Source organism: Giraffa tippelskirchi, chromosome 3 (assembly GCF_054371585.1).
Source record: "Giraffa tippelskirchi isolate mGirTip1 chromosome 3, T2T-mGirTip1v1.2.pri, whole genome shotgun sequence".
In the NCBI taxonomy this organism is placed as follows: Eukaryota; Metazoa; Chordata; class Mammalia; order Artiodactyla; family Giraffidae; genus Giraffa; species Giraffa tippelskirchi.
Genome location: NC_137277.1, coordinates 32261450 through 32277504, shown reverse-complemented (window position 1 = coordinate 32277504; position 16055 = coordinate 32261450). Strand labels below are relative to the sequence as shown.

At 39.1% G+C, this 16055-nt stretch overlaps 1 long non-coding RNA gene across 1 annotated transcript in view; it reads left to right on the top strand.

The window, feature by feature from the left end:
• The window catches only part of LOC145542251 (uncharacterized), a 209883-nt gene extending 194999 nt beyond the window's left edge, over nucleotides 1-14884 (top strand). The window contains exon 5 of the long non-coding RNA XR_014079724.1: nucleotides 13281-14884. This is a non-coding gene — a long non-coding RNA (uncharacterized LOC145542251). The remainder of the gene's footprint in view (nucleotides 1-13280) is intronic.
• Nucleotides 14885-16055: the final 1171 nt, after the last annotated feature.

Genomic DNA, 16055 nt, shown 5'->3' with positions numbered 1-16055 from the left:
TATTTTAGGTTCCATATATAAGTGATGTCAAACAGTATTTGTCTTTCTCTGTCTGACTTATGTCACTAAGTATAATATTCTCTAGGTCCAGGATCGTATGCCTACTTTTAGGTGCTGTGTTATGTAAAGAATGTTTACCTGAAATACTATTCCAGTATGATTCCAGTATGATGGGAACAGTAGTTCATCGTGTTCTCCTTCTGGGTCGTGTGATCACTGAGTAAAAGACGAGGGAAATGACCCTCTCTATTAAAAAAAAACAAACTTTTTTTATTTGCTTACTTATTTGTCTTTTCCAGACCTTAGTTGTGGCATGCAAACTCTTAGTTGTGACATGTGGAATCTAGTTCTCTGATCAGGACCGAACTGTGGTGCCCTGCATTGGGAGTGGGGAATCTTAGCCACTGGACCACCAGGGAAGTCCCTGACTCTATTTGAAATAATATTGATTTTTCCCTCTTTTAAGACCATGTCTAATACAGTACATTTAAGGGAAATACACTGCAAGTACATGTCATGTCTAAAGTTACAACCACTATAGGAACAGAAAAATAGTATAAATGTTAGAAATTATCAAAAAGGAGGATTTTCTTCTTTTTTTTTTAACAAAAAACAATGGGGATCATAAAGCAGAAGACACTTCATTAAAAAAATCAAGGAAGCATTAAAATCAAGACTGAATGTAAGGTAAAAAACATAAAAGAACAGAGTGGTACTTTATAACAATAACTGTCATAAATCCAAAGCCAAGAGATTCCCCATATACAAGGTGACAGCTGAAGACAGGGAGTGGCAGACAGAAACACAGAGTGACATGCAGCTTGCCTCACCCTTTTCAACACGCAGCACAGCTTTGGACACAAAGAAGTAAGTGTGTAGTGAGTCTGACCAGCATAACGAGGACCATCTAATCAATGTAGAACAAACTCCAGATCCTGGTGAAACAAAAAATAGACATTTTCCCCCAAGTGTCATGATATATTAGGACATTAAAAAACAACTCAACAAATTCTAATAAGTAGAAATAATGCAGACCTCTTTCTCTCAACCATGTTGCAATAAAGCATGGAATAGCAAAAATAGAATCCAACAAACAAAAATCCCAAGTACTTGGTAATAAAAAAGAAAAGAAAAACTCGTAGGTTACTTTTAATTAAATGAGGAAATTCAAAGCAGAATCGCTCATTTCTAAAATAAAACAACAAACGACACTGGGAAGAGAATGCTCTTGTGGAAAAAACAGCACTCACAGTCTGCGAACATCACAAAAAGTAAGGTGAGAATAAATAAATTAACCATTCGAATTGTGGGGTTGAGGAAAGAAAACCTAGATCTAATAAATAAAACCAATCTGGGGCAGGTTTAAATTAAAAAAAAAAAACAGGTAAATCTATATTAATTAAGGAAAAAGGGAGAAGGCACAAATAGGCAAATTTAGAAATGAGTGAAGGGAAAGCAGATAAAGACAATGTTAAGAAAATAGAAGGGGATGTGTTTAAAACTTCAGGCAAAATTTGAAAACCTGATACAATTATTTTTTTTTCCCTTGAGAAATATAAAATGGCCTAAATTGACCCCAGAAGAGAGAGAAAACCCAAATAGAATCTATAATCATGGACAGGATTTGCAAGTTTTCAAAAATTAAACAGGTTGTGTCAAACTGTTTCATAAGGAAATTCTTTGTAACTGTCAGTGAGTAAAAAGAGCCCTTGTTACACAACATCCCTGAACACAGGAAATGGAAGGTGTCAGATTTCTTCTTCAAAGCTATGGTAATGTGGCACACACACACACACACCAGCCCAAAACTCGGAACAAAATCAATTATATTGAGGCAAAAAATGTTAGCATATTAAATTCAATTCTCCAATAAATTCATCAAATATGACATTACAACCAAATGCATTTAGTTCTAGGAAAATAAAAGGGGTTCCATAGTAAATAAGTCATTTCACTGAGTTAGCATTTTAACTGGTCAAAGGGGGAAAAAGTGTATTATCAGAGCGATTAGTGCCTAAAGTGTGTTGGATAAGACCAGCATACAATTCGTATTGAAAACTTTTTAGTAAAATAACAGTAGGGGGATACTTTCTTACCACTATTTTATACACATGCGTGCCTGTGCGCTCACACACACCCTGAAATCCAGCCATCGGCTTAATAGGGAAGTTGGAGACCTATGTCCGTTTTCATGGAGTTTGAGGTCAGGAAACTGAGATTCTCACTCTTACTTCCTTTACTGAACATCTCACCACAAACTTCAGGCAGTACAATTTAAACAAGAAAATAGAAATGGAGGGACAATTAGAAGCAAATAGAACTGCTGTTTGAAAGTTGGATACTTGGAAAATACTTCACTGCTGATGGTGATTGCTGATGAAATTAAAAGACGCTTACTCCTTGGAAGGAAGGTTATGACCAACCTAGGTAGCATATTTAAAAGCAAAGACATTACTTTGCCAACAAAGGTCCATCTAGTCAAGGCTATGGTTTTTCCAGTGGTCATGTATGGATATGAGAGTTGGATGGTGAAGAAAGCTGAGCACCGAAGAATTGATGCTTTTGAACTGTGGTGTTGGAGAAGATTCTTGAGAGTCCCTTGGACTGCAAGGAGATCCAACCAGTCCATCCTAAAGGAGCTCAGTCCTGGGTGTTCATTGGAAGGACTGATGTTGAAGCTGAAACTCCAATACTTTGGCCACCTCATGCGAAAAGTTGACTCATTGGAAAAGACCCTGATGCTGGGAAGGATTGGGGGCGGGAGGAGAAGGGGACGACAGAGGATGAGATGGTTGGATGGCATCACCAACTCGATGGACATGGGTTTGGGTAAACTCTGAAAGTTGATGATGGACAGGGAGGCATGGCATGCTGCGATTCATGGGGTCGCAAAGAATCGGACACGACTGAGTGACTGAACTGAACTGAACTGGAAAATACTTGAGAATCAACACAAAACCTATTAAAAATAAGAATTTGGATATATCCAAATCAAAGGCTTTCCTTGATAGTTCTGGTAGCTTTTTAGAAGATACACAATGTTACTAATAATGATAAGAACATGAACAACTGGCATTTAGTAGTTGCTTCCTATGTGCCAAAATTCTTTTAACGAAGTCCAGCTAATCATTCCTTTCTTTCATGGATCATGCCTTTGGTGTTGTACCTAAAAAGTCATTAGCAGAGCCAAATTCATTCAGATTTTGTCTTATTTTTTCGGAGTCTTCAAGTTTTTTGTTTAACATTTAGGTCTGTGCTCCATTTTTTATTTATTTTTATGAAAGGTGTAAGATCTGTATCCAGACTTCTTTTATCTTGCCTGTAGAGGTCTAGTTATTTCAGTATCATTTGTTGAAAAGACTATCTTTTCATCTTTTTCAGAGATCTGCTAACTATATTTATGTGGCTCTGTTTCTGGGCTCTCCATTCTGTTCCACTGATCTATTTGTCTCTGCTTTTGCCAGTACCACGTCTGTCCTGATTATTGTTGCTTTCCAGCAAGTCTGAAATCAAATTAATGTCAGTCCTCTGATGGTTCATTTCCCTCCATGTGGTATTGGCTGCTCTGGGTCTTCTATCACTCCATATAAACTTTGGAATTAGATTGTTGATATCCATAAAATTGCTGGATTTTGATTGGAAATGTGTTTAATCTATGGACTAAGTTGCACAGAACTGTTATGTTAATAACATTGATGTTTTTCTATCCATGAACATGGAATATTTGTCCATTTGTTTAGTTCTTTGGTTTTTTTTTTTCATCAATTTTGTAGTGTTCCTCATATAGATCTTATACTTATTTTGTTAAAGTTGTAACTGAGTATTCATCTTTGGGGGTGCTAATGTAAATGGTATTGTGTTTTTAAATTTCAGTTTCATGTATTCATTGCCGGTATATAGAAAAGTGACTGAATTACTTTTATGCATTAAACTAGATTTTACACCTTTTTTAGAAATTCTTATTAGTTCTTGTCAATTTCTTTGGATTTTCTACACAGACAATTATGTCATCAGTGGACAAAGACAGTTTTATTTCTTCTTCCCCAATCTGTGTTCCTCTTATTTCCTTTTCTTATCTCATTGTATTAATGCTTTCCTTTTAATTTTGTTCATGTTGTTTTGTTCGTGTTTGATTTGCATTAGTTTTAAATCTTTTGTAATGTATTATTTTTAATTCATGGAAAAACTACCCTTCAGTTTTCAATGAGTCATACTTTTTCAGTATGCAAGATTTATATTTCTTATTTTGCAAGTTGTGGATCTTTGTAATCCTCAATGTACCCTCCCACTTTGCTTTCAGGATTATGCTTCTGTTTGGCCATGAATTTTGTAGTCATATTTTATTACTTTTAATTCTCTACTTGGATCATTACATTTTGCTTTCTTTTTCATAATCTGAACAATCTTATAATAATAAATTTTATTTTTCTCTTTTGTGAAGATGGAAAATATTACTGACATCTGATTATTACTTTATGGAAGATATACGTCAAATATTACTTGTGTTGTAGGATTTGATATATGTTAAAATTTACTGGCTTCATCTCCCATCTTCCTCCACACCTGAGAATTACTATCAAACATTATCTTGAATTCTTTACATTCTTCAGAACTCAGTAAGTCAAAGAAAAATATATTCCATTGTTGAAGATCTCTACTTTTTAGGAAGTCCTTCATCAAACTGAATCAGCATCCACCACTCTGAAAATTTCACCTCTCAAAATTCTATGCTCCAGATCCGTAAAGAAACAGCCTTCGTGTGTTTTCCACCTGTTAGCTCTTGGTCTATTTGTAATCAACTACCTTGTTTCCTTCTTCAGTCTCTCTCTTTTCTGAGTGAATCATGCCAGTACCTTGAGATATTCCTGAGAAGATGTGGCTTCCCATCTTCATTATTATTTTGGTTCTTCTACTCTAGAAACCACTTTTAACTGTTTTTTTTTAAATATGAAAGCAATCATCTTTGATTCCTTGAGCTAACCTGTCTTGGCCTGAGGAGGTAATCTCAGTGTTGTTGTTGTTCAGTTGCTAAGTCCTGTCTGACTCTCTGCCATCCCGTGGACTGCAGCACACCAGACTTCCCTGTCCTTCACTATCTCCCAGAGATAGTTCTCTCAAACTCTCCCAGAGTTTGTTCACTCAAACTCATGTCCACAGAGTCAGTGATGCCATTCAACCATCTCATCCTCTGTCACCCCATGCTCCTTCTGCCCTCCATCTTTCCCAGCATCAGGGTCTTTTCCAGTCAGTCAGCTCTTTTCATCACATGGCCAAAGTATTGGAGCTTCAGCATCTGTCCTTCCAATGAATATTCAGGATTGATTTCCTTTAGGTTTGACTGGTTTGATCTCCTTGCTGTCCAAGGGATTCTCAAGAGTCTTCTCCAGCACCACAGTTTGAAAGCATCAATTCTTCGGTGCTCAGCCTTCTTCATGATCTAACTCTTTAAGATTTGGATAATAAATGGTTTCCACCAAGAGCTACAGGATGTGGAAAAAAATCTCAGTGCTTCAACCCCTTTGTTTTATAGATGATAAAATAGAACCCTTGAGGGATCAAGTGACTTGGCTCACAGTCCCTTAATCCTCTATCCTTCATGGGCTTGGGTGACAGTGAGCTCTAAATTTGCCATTCCCTCTGAATAGCCTTGATATGGAGCAGTGATGGAAGAATCAGACCAGCAGGGAGAAAAGCAGCAGCAGGCAGTAGACGAGGAGCTAGAGAATTCACAGTGTTTTATAAACTTTTAAATTCCCAACTGCTACACTATAATTCTGTCTTGGGAGTCCATTATAAGGAAGTCATTTTGGTGACTTGGATGAGGTCCATAGGAGATGTGCCTTGACATCTAATTTGTGTGTGTGTGTGTTACAGTGAGATGCCATTAAGACTCTCGCAGCCTCTCTGGAATGTGGGGAGGGAGGACGTGTTTATTTTATAATTCCACAGTTAATGCTTCTGGTCTCTAGAACTTCCATTCATTCATTCACTCATTCATTCAGATACATTTGATGAATGCCCGTATCCATTCTGTACAACACACTGTGTTAGATGTTTTGCATTTAAAGCTGAATAATTCAAGCCTTGAATTAAACCATTAAGGTGAAGAGATCGGCCCTTCACTGTGAATTAAGGAGGCTTGCTTTTTAAACCACTTGTTTGACTTCATTTCTGAACACTGGCAAACTGAAAAAAACAACTTTTGCCTAGAAATTCAGTGCCTGCTTACACTTGTCAAGAAACAAACTTAAGCAATTCCTCTCCAAGGAATTTATCCTAAAGATACACTTACACATGTCCAAAAAGATGTATGTACAACATTATTTTCATACCATTGTTTTTAATTAAAAAAGATTAAAGATAATCTTAATATTGGGTAATAGAGAACTGGTTAATTAATGGATATACATGGGAAAAATATAGATATGAAACAGAGCCAGTATATTTTTTATAAATGATAGGAAATTACCTCCAGTGATGTAGGTATTATCTATCTATCTATCCATCATCCCCTAACTTTATATTTTGAAAAAAAATAGAAATGTTATCAGTATAATCAGATAAATATATACTTTTCAAGTACACTCACTAATTGTTTAGTTTTGATAACATAGTTGACTTACAACTTTGTGTAATTTCTGCTGTATGTAAAAGTGATTCTGTTATACATGTATATTCTTTTTCATATTCTTTCTCATTAAGGTTTATTGCAGGATATTGAATATAGTTCCTTGTGCTATATAGTAAGACCTTGTTGTTTATCAGTTCTATGTATTATAGGTTGCATCTGCTAATCCCAAACTCTCAATACGTCCCTCCCCCACTACCCACCTCACCTTGGCAACCACAAGCCTGTTCTCTATGTCTGTAGACTCACTAATTACTAATTGCAGACATCTTTGGGGAAGCAGCTTATTTTCAAACTGTAGAAACCATAACATTCATGGTTTATTGTCAGTTCAGTTCAGTTCAGTCGCTCAGTTGTGTCCGACTCTTTGCGACCCCATGAATTGCAGCACACCAGGCGTCTCTGTTCATCACCAACTCCCGGAGTCTACCCAAACCCATGTCTATCGAGTCAGTGATGCCATCCAACCATCTCATCCTCTGTCGTCCCCTTCTCCTCCCGCCCCCAATCCTACCCAGCATTAGGGTCTTTTCCAATGAGTCAACTCTTCGCATCAGGTGACCAAAGTATTGGAGTTTCAGCTTCAACATCAGTCCTTCCAGTGAACACCCAGGGTTGATCTCCTTTAGGATGGATTGACTGGATCTCCTTGCAGTCCAAGGGACTCTCAAGAGTCTTCTCCAACACCACAGTTCAAAAGCATCAATTCTGCGGTGCTCAGCTTTCTTCACCGTCCAACTCTCACATCCATACATGACCACTGGAAAAACCATAGCCTTGACTAGACGGACTTTTGTTGGCAAAGTAATGTCTCTGCTTTTAAATATGCTATCTAGGTTGGCCATAACCTTCCTTCCAAGGAGTAAGCGTCTTTTAATTTCATGGCTTCAATCACCATCAGCAGTGATTTTGGAGCCCCAAAAAATAAAGTCTGACACTGTTTCCACTGTTTCCCCATCTATTTCCCATGAAGTGATGGGACCAGATGCCATGATCTTAGTTTTCTGAACGTTGAGCTTTAAGCCAACTTTTTCACTCTCCTCTTTCACTTTCATCAAGAGGCTCTTTAGTTCTTCTTCACTTTCTGCCATAAGGGTGGTGTCATCTGCATATCTGAGGTTATTGATATTTCTCCTGGCAATCTTGATTCCAGCTTTTGTTTCTTCCAGCCCAGCGTTTCTCAAACATAACGTAAATACAAAGCTACACCACCACAAACCTAACAAATTTATTCACATCTTCTTGCTTATCACTCACAAAAAATTACAGCTTTTTTTTTTTTTTTTGAGATCTGATGGCTTTTTGTTTTTTTATTGAATTTGATTGTGAGGTTTCTTTAGCTTCTGTTTATCTAGCCTACTTGCCTTCTGTATTTCGTAACAGTGATCTTTTTGGAGAATGCCAGCCCGCTGTCTTATAGAAACTTTCATAATCTGGATTTACCTGATTTTTTTCTCACAATTACATTCCAGGGAAACATTTTTGTCAAGAAGACTAGAGATACTCTTAATTATAAGTTTCCTCATTTGGTTAAGCTAGTGGCTCCCAGACTTCCTGTAATTCCCTGTGCATTTAACACATCTGAAACAGACTGAATTGTATCCCCCGCCCAAAATTTTCCTAAGAATGTGAGCATAGTTGTAGTTGGGGTTTTTTAAAAAGGTAATCAAAATTAAATGAGGTTGTATGGGCAGGCTTTAATCCAATATGACTGGTATCCTTTTAAGAAAAGGAAATTGAAGCATACTAAGAGATACCAGGGTCCTCTGGGCACAGAGGGAAGCTCATGGAAGAGGCAGAAGGGGAGGGTGGGCAGCCAGTCATCCGCAGGCCAAGGAGAGAGGCCTCAGGCAAAACCAATTTGGCTGTTACCTTGGACTTCCAGCCTCCAGAACTGTGAGAAAATAATTTTCAGTTGTTGAAGGAGCCCTCCCACCACCCTGTCTCTGGTGCTTAGTTATAGCAGCCTGAGCAATGGAATACAGCTTCTGAGGGGTGGTCCTTGGACACGTGAATATGCCCACAACTCTTCACTCAGTAGGTTCTGGTTACTCTTTACAGAAACTTGTCAAAACTTGGGTTATGTGATCGTAGATTTGAACAAGCCACTGGACTCGAGTGATTCCAGTCTCTGTGGATTCTTGTCTGAACCAATGAGTATACTGGAGGTGGCAAAATAGTCATTTTCTAAATCCACTAATCTAATTTTATTGTCTGATGTTCTTATGAGAGGAGGGTACCACCTTCTTTTTATTATTTTCTTTTACTGTACTATACATGAATTGGTTTTTACAATTCAGTATGTTATCATCCACTGCTAACATTTTTAATGCTTGGATTACTCCAAACCTGACCATCAGAAGCCCCTTCATGCTGGCTTGAGTATATGTTGACATTTCTGCAGGAGTCTCTGGACACTTCCTTATTTTCTGACATGGCGATAAAATTTTCCAGAACTTCTTTAAATTTCCTATGCTCTTGACCCAGAAAGAGTCATTTCGCAAGATTTCCAAGGTTTTTCTTTATTCTGTTTTTTTTTTTTAAAGTAGGGAAAACAATTTTGAAACCAAGATCTGGGCACACCCAAGAGTACCCAAGAGGTACTCATTGCTTGTGGAGTGACCACAGTTTCAATGGTTTTCAGTGAATGGAATTAGTTTATATTAGTAGCTGTCATTTGTCTTCGTCTGCTCAGGCTGCCATAACAAAATACCGTAGTCAACTGTCTTAAATAGCAGCCACTTACTTCTCATAGTTTTGAAGGTTGGAGCATCCAAGAGCAAGGTGCTGGCTGGTTCAGTCCTCCCAGTGAAGGCTTTGTGATGGCCACCTTCTCACTGTGTCTTCACATCCTGGAGAAAGGACAAGCTCAAGTCTTTATTCCTCTTACAAAGACGCTAATCTCATGACCAAGGCCCCACCCTTGTAACCTCATTAAAACCTGCTCACCTCCCAAAGATCCCAGCTGCAAACACCATCACATTGATGCTAGGGCTTTAACATCTAAATGGGGGGAGGGGTGGAGACACAAAAGTTCAGTCCACAATATCATTTTAATGCAGTGGCACAGGGTTTTCTTTCTCACTTTTCTCTTATCTGTATCTCCCTCTCTCACATGAAGTGACTATACAGTCCATGGAATTCTCCAGGCCAGAAATCTGGAGTGGGTAACCATTCCCTTCTCCAGGGGATCTTCCCAACCCAGGGATCAAAACCAGGTCTCCCACATTGCAGGCAGATTCTTTACCAGCTGAACCACCAAGGAAACCCAAGAATACTGGAGTAGATAACCTATCCCTTCTCCAGGGAATCTTCCCGACCCAGAAATCAAACTTCGGTTTCCTGCATTGCAGGCGGATTCTTTACCAGCTGAGCTACCAGGGAATCCCTCTCTCACACGAGAACCTATAATTATCAATTACATCAATTTGTCTATTTTTCTCTATTCCACAATATACTCAAAATCATTTCAGAATAACTACCCTGTACCATTACCAAACAACAAATAAATAAGTAAAATTCAGATTTATTTACAGTTTTTTTAATCTTTAATATATATCTCTGTAAGTGTATAGCATCAGAATATATTGGGTTTATAAGTTAGTGAAATTCCCTCTTCTTTCTCTGTAGTGACAAGATAGCAATCTGAGGCAGTCATTGGTTCTTTTATATGTGTTTAATTTTAAGATTCACTTCAAAGCTCTATTTTAGGTGATAACAGTTGGTTTAGTTCAGTTCCGTCGCTCAGTTGTGTCCAACTCTTCGCGACCCCATGGACTGCAGCACGCCAGGCTTCCCTGTCCATCACCAACTCCTAGAGCTTGCTCAAACTTATGTCCATTGGGTCGGTGATGCCATCCAACCATCTCATCCTCTGTCATCCCCTTCTCCTCCTGCCTTCAATCTTGTTAGTATTTGAATTAAAAGAAGGAAAATGTAAAACATTGATTGGTTTGCATTTGCATAGAAATATGTGTGGAAGAACATACTAGGGATTGATCCTTGGTTCTCAGAAGGAGGATTGAGTGACTGGGATGGGAGTTGCAGGGGAACTTTTCACTGTGCCCTGCTTTGTGCTTCAAAAATTGGGGATCATAACGTTTATCCATTAAAAATAAATTGAAAATTCAAAAGGAGATAATCCACCTTTCTTTCTTTCATCCATCTGCCTTGCACACTATTACCTGAATGTCTAGGTGCCTCAGTGGGCACAGCCTACAGGGTTCTACCTCATCCCATGAAACTCTCAGTTACAGGTACTTTAACTTTCTGCCACCTCCTCAACCAGTGAATCATCCAAGCATAGAGGCTGTATCTTACAGACCTTTTGAGTCACTTCCCTAGGACATTTCCATGAGCCATAGAAGCGCATACTTGAGCAGTGTCTCGATGTGCTTATTAAGTGTCTTAGGAATTTTTTTTAATGATTCAGTGCATTCTCTCTCCGAGCTGTCTTTTGTCATTTTCAACATCCAGCAGATGCATTTGGCTCACAGGCCGTCTTTGATTCTGAGAGATGAGGAATCTTCTATCTTTTCTGTTCTGCCCGGTTCTGGAGGCGTTTTCAGTTAAACACTCTGTCTCTTTCATTTCTGTAGTCTTCTGTTCTCAGTTTAACCCTGGGTGCCACAGTTATATCTTCAGGACTTATACCACTTCTGGAAACTTGGTGTCACTGCCCAAGTGAAGCGAAATTCCCAATAATAACAACCTGGGGACTGCAGCATCACTGTTGCAACCTCGTCCTTGGTAACAGGTTTCAGCCTGAATTGTGTGGGTTAATCTCTCCTTTATCCTATGCCCTTGCGACTCTTGTGATAACTTGATGGTTTTGGGGTGTCTATGGGAGTATGTCCACGTGCTTGTGTCTTATTACAAGGATAATTGCTTACTATCTCCTATTCTATAACTCAGGAAATCCTAGTTATTTTTACAAACACAGAGAAATAAAACTCAGAAACTTTCCGTGGGTGGAATTTAGTTGCTAGTAGCCTGGCTGGGGGCAGGGGTGGGGGAGGAGCTGGGTAATCATAGGCTGGAAACAGAGAGTCCTGTATCAAGAATCAGGTCACCTGGATTTGCACCCTGGCTTTCATCATTTTACTTTCTCATTCGTTCACACGTGCATGCACTCACTGGTTCAACAAATATTTATTATCTCCTGTATGCAAGGCACTCTTTTGCATGACCTTACTCATGCCACTTAACCTCTATGATATGTACATTTTTTAAAAAATAGGCTTGATTTTTTCCTTTTAAGAGCAGTTTTAGGTTCACAACAAAAGTAAGTGGAAGATATAGAGATTTCCTCTATGACCCCCCCATATACTCATGGCCAGCCTCCCCCATTATCAACATCCCCTCCAGAGTGACATATTTCTTAAAAGAGTTGATGAACTTACAGTGACATGTCATTACACCTGAAGTCCATAGTTTATTTTAGGGCTCACTCATAGTGTTGTACATTCCGTGGATTTGGAAAATTTTGTAATGACCTGTGTCCATCATTATAATATCTCACAGAGTAATTTCACTGCTCCAAAATTCCTCTCTGCACCCTTCTCTACCCTGGCAATCACTGACTTTTTTTTTTAACTATCTCCATAATTTTGCTCTTTCCAGAATGTCATATAGTTGGAATCATACAACATGAGCCTTTACCATCTCCTAGAGCTTGCTCAAACTCATGTCCATTGAATCAGTGATGCCATCCAACCATCACGTCCTCTGTCATCCCCTTCTCCTCCTGCCTTCAATCTTTCCCGGTATTAGGGTCTTTTCTAATGAGTCAACTCTTCGCATCAGGTGGACAAAATATTGGAGCTTCAGTTTCAGCATCAGTCCTTCTAATGAATATTCAGGATTGATTTCCTTTAGAATTGACTGGTTGGATCTCCTTGCAGTCCAAGGGACTCTCAAGAGTCTTATCCAACACCACAGTTCAAAAGCATCAATTCTTTGGCTCTCAACACACCTATTAGGGTGGCCAAAATTCAAAACACTGACAACACCAAATGCTGGTGAGGATGCACAGCAACAGGAATTCTCACTCATTGCTAGTGGGAGTGCAAAATGGAACAGTCACTTTGGGAAACAGTTTTGCAGTTTCTTAACATACAGTCCAACAATCACTCTCCCTGGCGTTCACCCAAATGAATTGAAAACTTATGTGGACACCAAAACCTGCACACGGACGTTTATAGCAGCTTTATTCATAATCGGCAAAACTTGGAAGCAACTACAATGTCCTTCTGTGGGAGAATGAATAAACTGTGGTACATCCTGACAATGGAATATTAGTCAGTGTTAAAAGAAATGAGCTATTAAGCTATGAAAAGACATGGAGGAGCCTTAAATGCATACTACTAAGTGAAAGAATTTTTAATGAAGTGCAGCTTACTAATTCTTTCTTTCAGGGGCATATATTTTTAAATGGGGCTATTATCTCCTGATTAACTTGTCTTACAGGTGTATGACAAGTATAGTATAACAGTGTTTTGTTTTTTTCTTAAGACACATGTGGTGGGTGTTTCTGTTCTCTCAAAGTCCAGCATGGTTCTATGTCTTATTTTTATCACTAAAAGATGACGTGTTGTCTTCCAGGTATAACTTGCAAGGATCAACCTAACTTGCTCTTTTTTTTCTGTCACAGATACAAGCAGTAGAGTGGATGTTGCATTAGCCTGGATCCTAGAGTGAGAGAGACTCAAACAGAGCCTCTAGGCCATCTGCAATGGACACATCACACAGCCAAGAAGTCAACTTTTGTCACTTTAGACCACTGAGAATTTCAGGATGTTTATTACTTCAACATAACCCAACAGGGCTTCCCTGGTAGCTCAGTGGTGAAGAATCTGCCTACTAATTCAGGTGACATGGGTTTGATCCCTGGGTCGGGAAGATGCCCTGGAGAAGGAAATGTCAATCTGCTCCAGTATTCTTGCCTGGAAAACTCCATGGACAGAGGAGCCTGGTGGGCTACAGTCCATGGAGTTGCGAAAGAGTTCGACATGACTTGGTGACTGAACAACAACAACAACCACAATGACCCAACCCATCCAATTGGCTACAAAGTTCAGAAAGATAGGATAACTTTAAAGCATCTTACTTGCTGTGAAGTGAGAGTGTGAGACTGAGTTCCAAGGTGGCCTATGTTGAATGGACCCACAATGACTGAGGATCTGCAGCATCTCCCACTCCTGACACAGGATGAGGAGTGGAAGGGAAAAGAGAGGGACCAGAGTCCTCCAGGGCACTGTCTCTGGGTGCTGGTGGGCCATCTCATTGTATGAATAATACTTATTTCTATGTGTGGTCTACAGTCTCACTGTTTAGGGAATGATGTTGCTTGGAAATAAACTGGAGCCAAGAGGAAAGAGCAGCAGAAGTTCTACTTTCTTCCAGCTTTAGGATGGAATGCTTATCATCTCAAAGAGGCTCTCGCAAGCCCAATGAAGTGGAAAACAGAGAACCATGCCTTGAAACCATCCCTCCTGTGCTTCGGATTCCAAGAAGCTTATTGTAGGGCAGGTGCATTGCTGAGAGGAAGGACAGTGGGTAGAGACAGCATATTTATTAAACACATACTATATGCCAGGCTCATACTCAACTTATATATATGTGTTAGCACTTGTGTCTTAATGCTAACACTCTCACTTCTAAAAAACAAAAGGAGCCTCAAAACAATTCAACCCTTTGTTAAAGGTTTTACCTAGTAAATGATGGAGCAGGAATTAAACCCAAGTCTGGGTAACTAATTCCTGAGCTTTTTGCATGACCCATTCTTCCTCCCACATGAGTTGTTTGGTTGGGTCTAAAAAGCAAGGAGGCTGACAATGGCATTGTTTTGATGCTCGAGTTTGCCTCCCTGGATCTGAACGCTGAACGTGGGCGACAGCATTGGAACAGACCTCCAGATGTCACAGAGACACTGAAGCGTGATCGAGAGGTTGACAAATGCAAACTTGATGGTGGTTTGACTGCACCGTGTCAAAGTTCTCTTCCAGGACTTCTCTGGACCATGATGGCTGGTGAGCTACCAATCAAAGGTAAGACCAACTCTTCTATTTGTTGAGGGGCTCTGGGTGATGGTGTTATTTAACAAAAAAGGCACTAGACTAAACTGTACTCACTCATAAAGATAATCATACAAACTTCTGCTAGATTTCTTGGACAACGTGCCAGCAAGCATTCTTCAGGGTCAGGATTGTTCAACAAAGTGTTGCCTGATTTGAAAAAAAAAATGATAATAAAACTGAAAGGGGAAAAAAGGGCCCACTGATAGTAAATTCATTTGTCAGACCAATAAACCCATTAAAACAAAATAACAACAGCAACCACCAGACTCCTACGTTTGGAGTCTCAGAGTGGCTCCTTAGTTCTCAGTAACTGCGTAAACGCTCATCAATTAAGCTGAGGGCTGAGAGATAGAAACCAACAACCGCACACAGAAACCTTTTGGAAGAGCTTAAAGATTTAGCAATGGCCCTTCTCCAATTTTCCATCTTTTATTTAACTCCTTTGAACTCCCACTAATTTCCAGGCAACACTTTGGAATTCCATTTTTAGCTCTGCCTTTTGAGTTATTATTTTTTTCCCCTGGGTGTACAAATCTGTGTATGGAAATGGCCTCTCCACTTCATGAAAATTTTTCTTCTTGATTATTGACTAATGTTCGCTGCCAGGACAATTTAAAATTAAAGACTGATTTGAAGAAGAAAATGAAGGTGATCTATAACCTCATCACTCAGAGGCAATCACTATTAAGGTTTCAGTGTATGTTCAGCCAGGATTTTTTCTGAATGTGCATATACTTTTTTTTTAACATAGCTGAGAGCATGGTGTTCTGAGAGTCTCCTGGGCAGAAGAACTCTCAGGAGCACAGACTTTGCATTAGGTGGGCTGACAGTCATGACTTAGCATATCTCTTAATGATTTGAGGGGCACAGGGCAAATCAGCTCTAAGACTCTGCTTCCTTGGTACTTCATTGGGGATGATATTCATACAACTGCTTTTAGGTCTTTTGAGGAGTAAATGATGCAAAGACCTAAGGCCTTTCGAGAAGTACCTGACACTTGCTGGACGCTGAAAAAATGTTAGCTGTTATCACTATTCCCCTCATATCATACACATTTTCTATGTTACTAAATTTTGTCTCCATCATGATTTTAATGGCTGCATGAAATTATAGTCTATGGGTATACTAGAATTTAATTATTCCTCTCTTATTGACTATCTTTTCCACTTTTGTGAGTTTTTTACTTTATGTTGCCTTGAAAATCTTAATAGATGGATTTTTTGTGTGTGTGTGGCACAATTTATTTGGGTCTTGGGATTGTTTCCTATAAGTGGAATAATGAAGTGGGAAGAGTTTAACAATTTTCAAGGTTATTAGTACATATTAAAGAGTTGCACCTGTATGCTCTC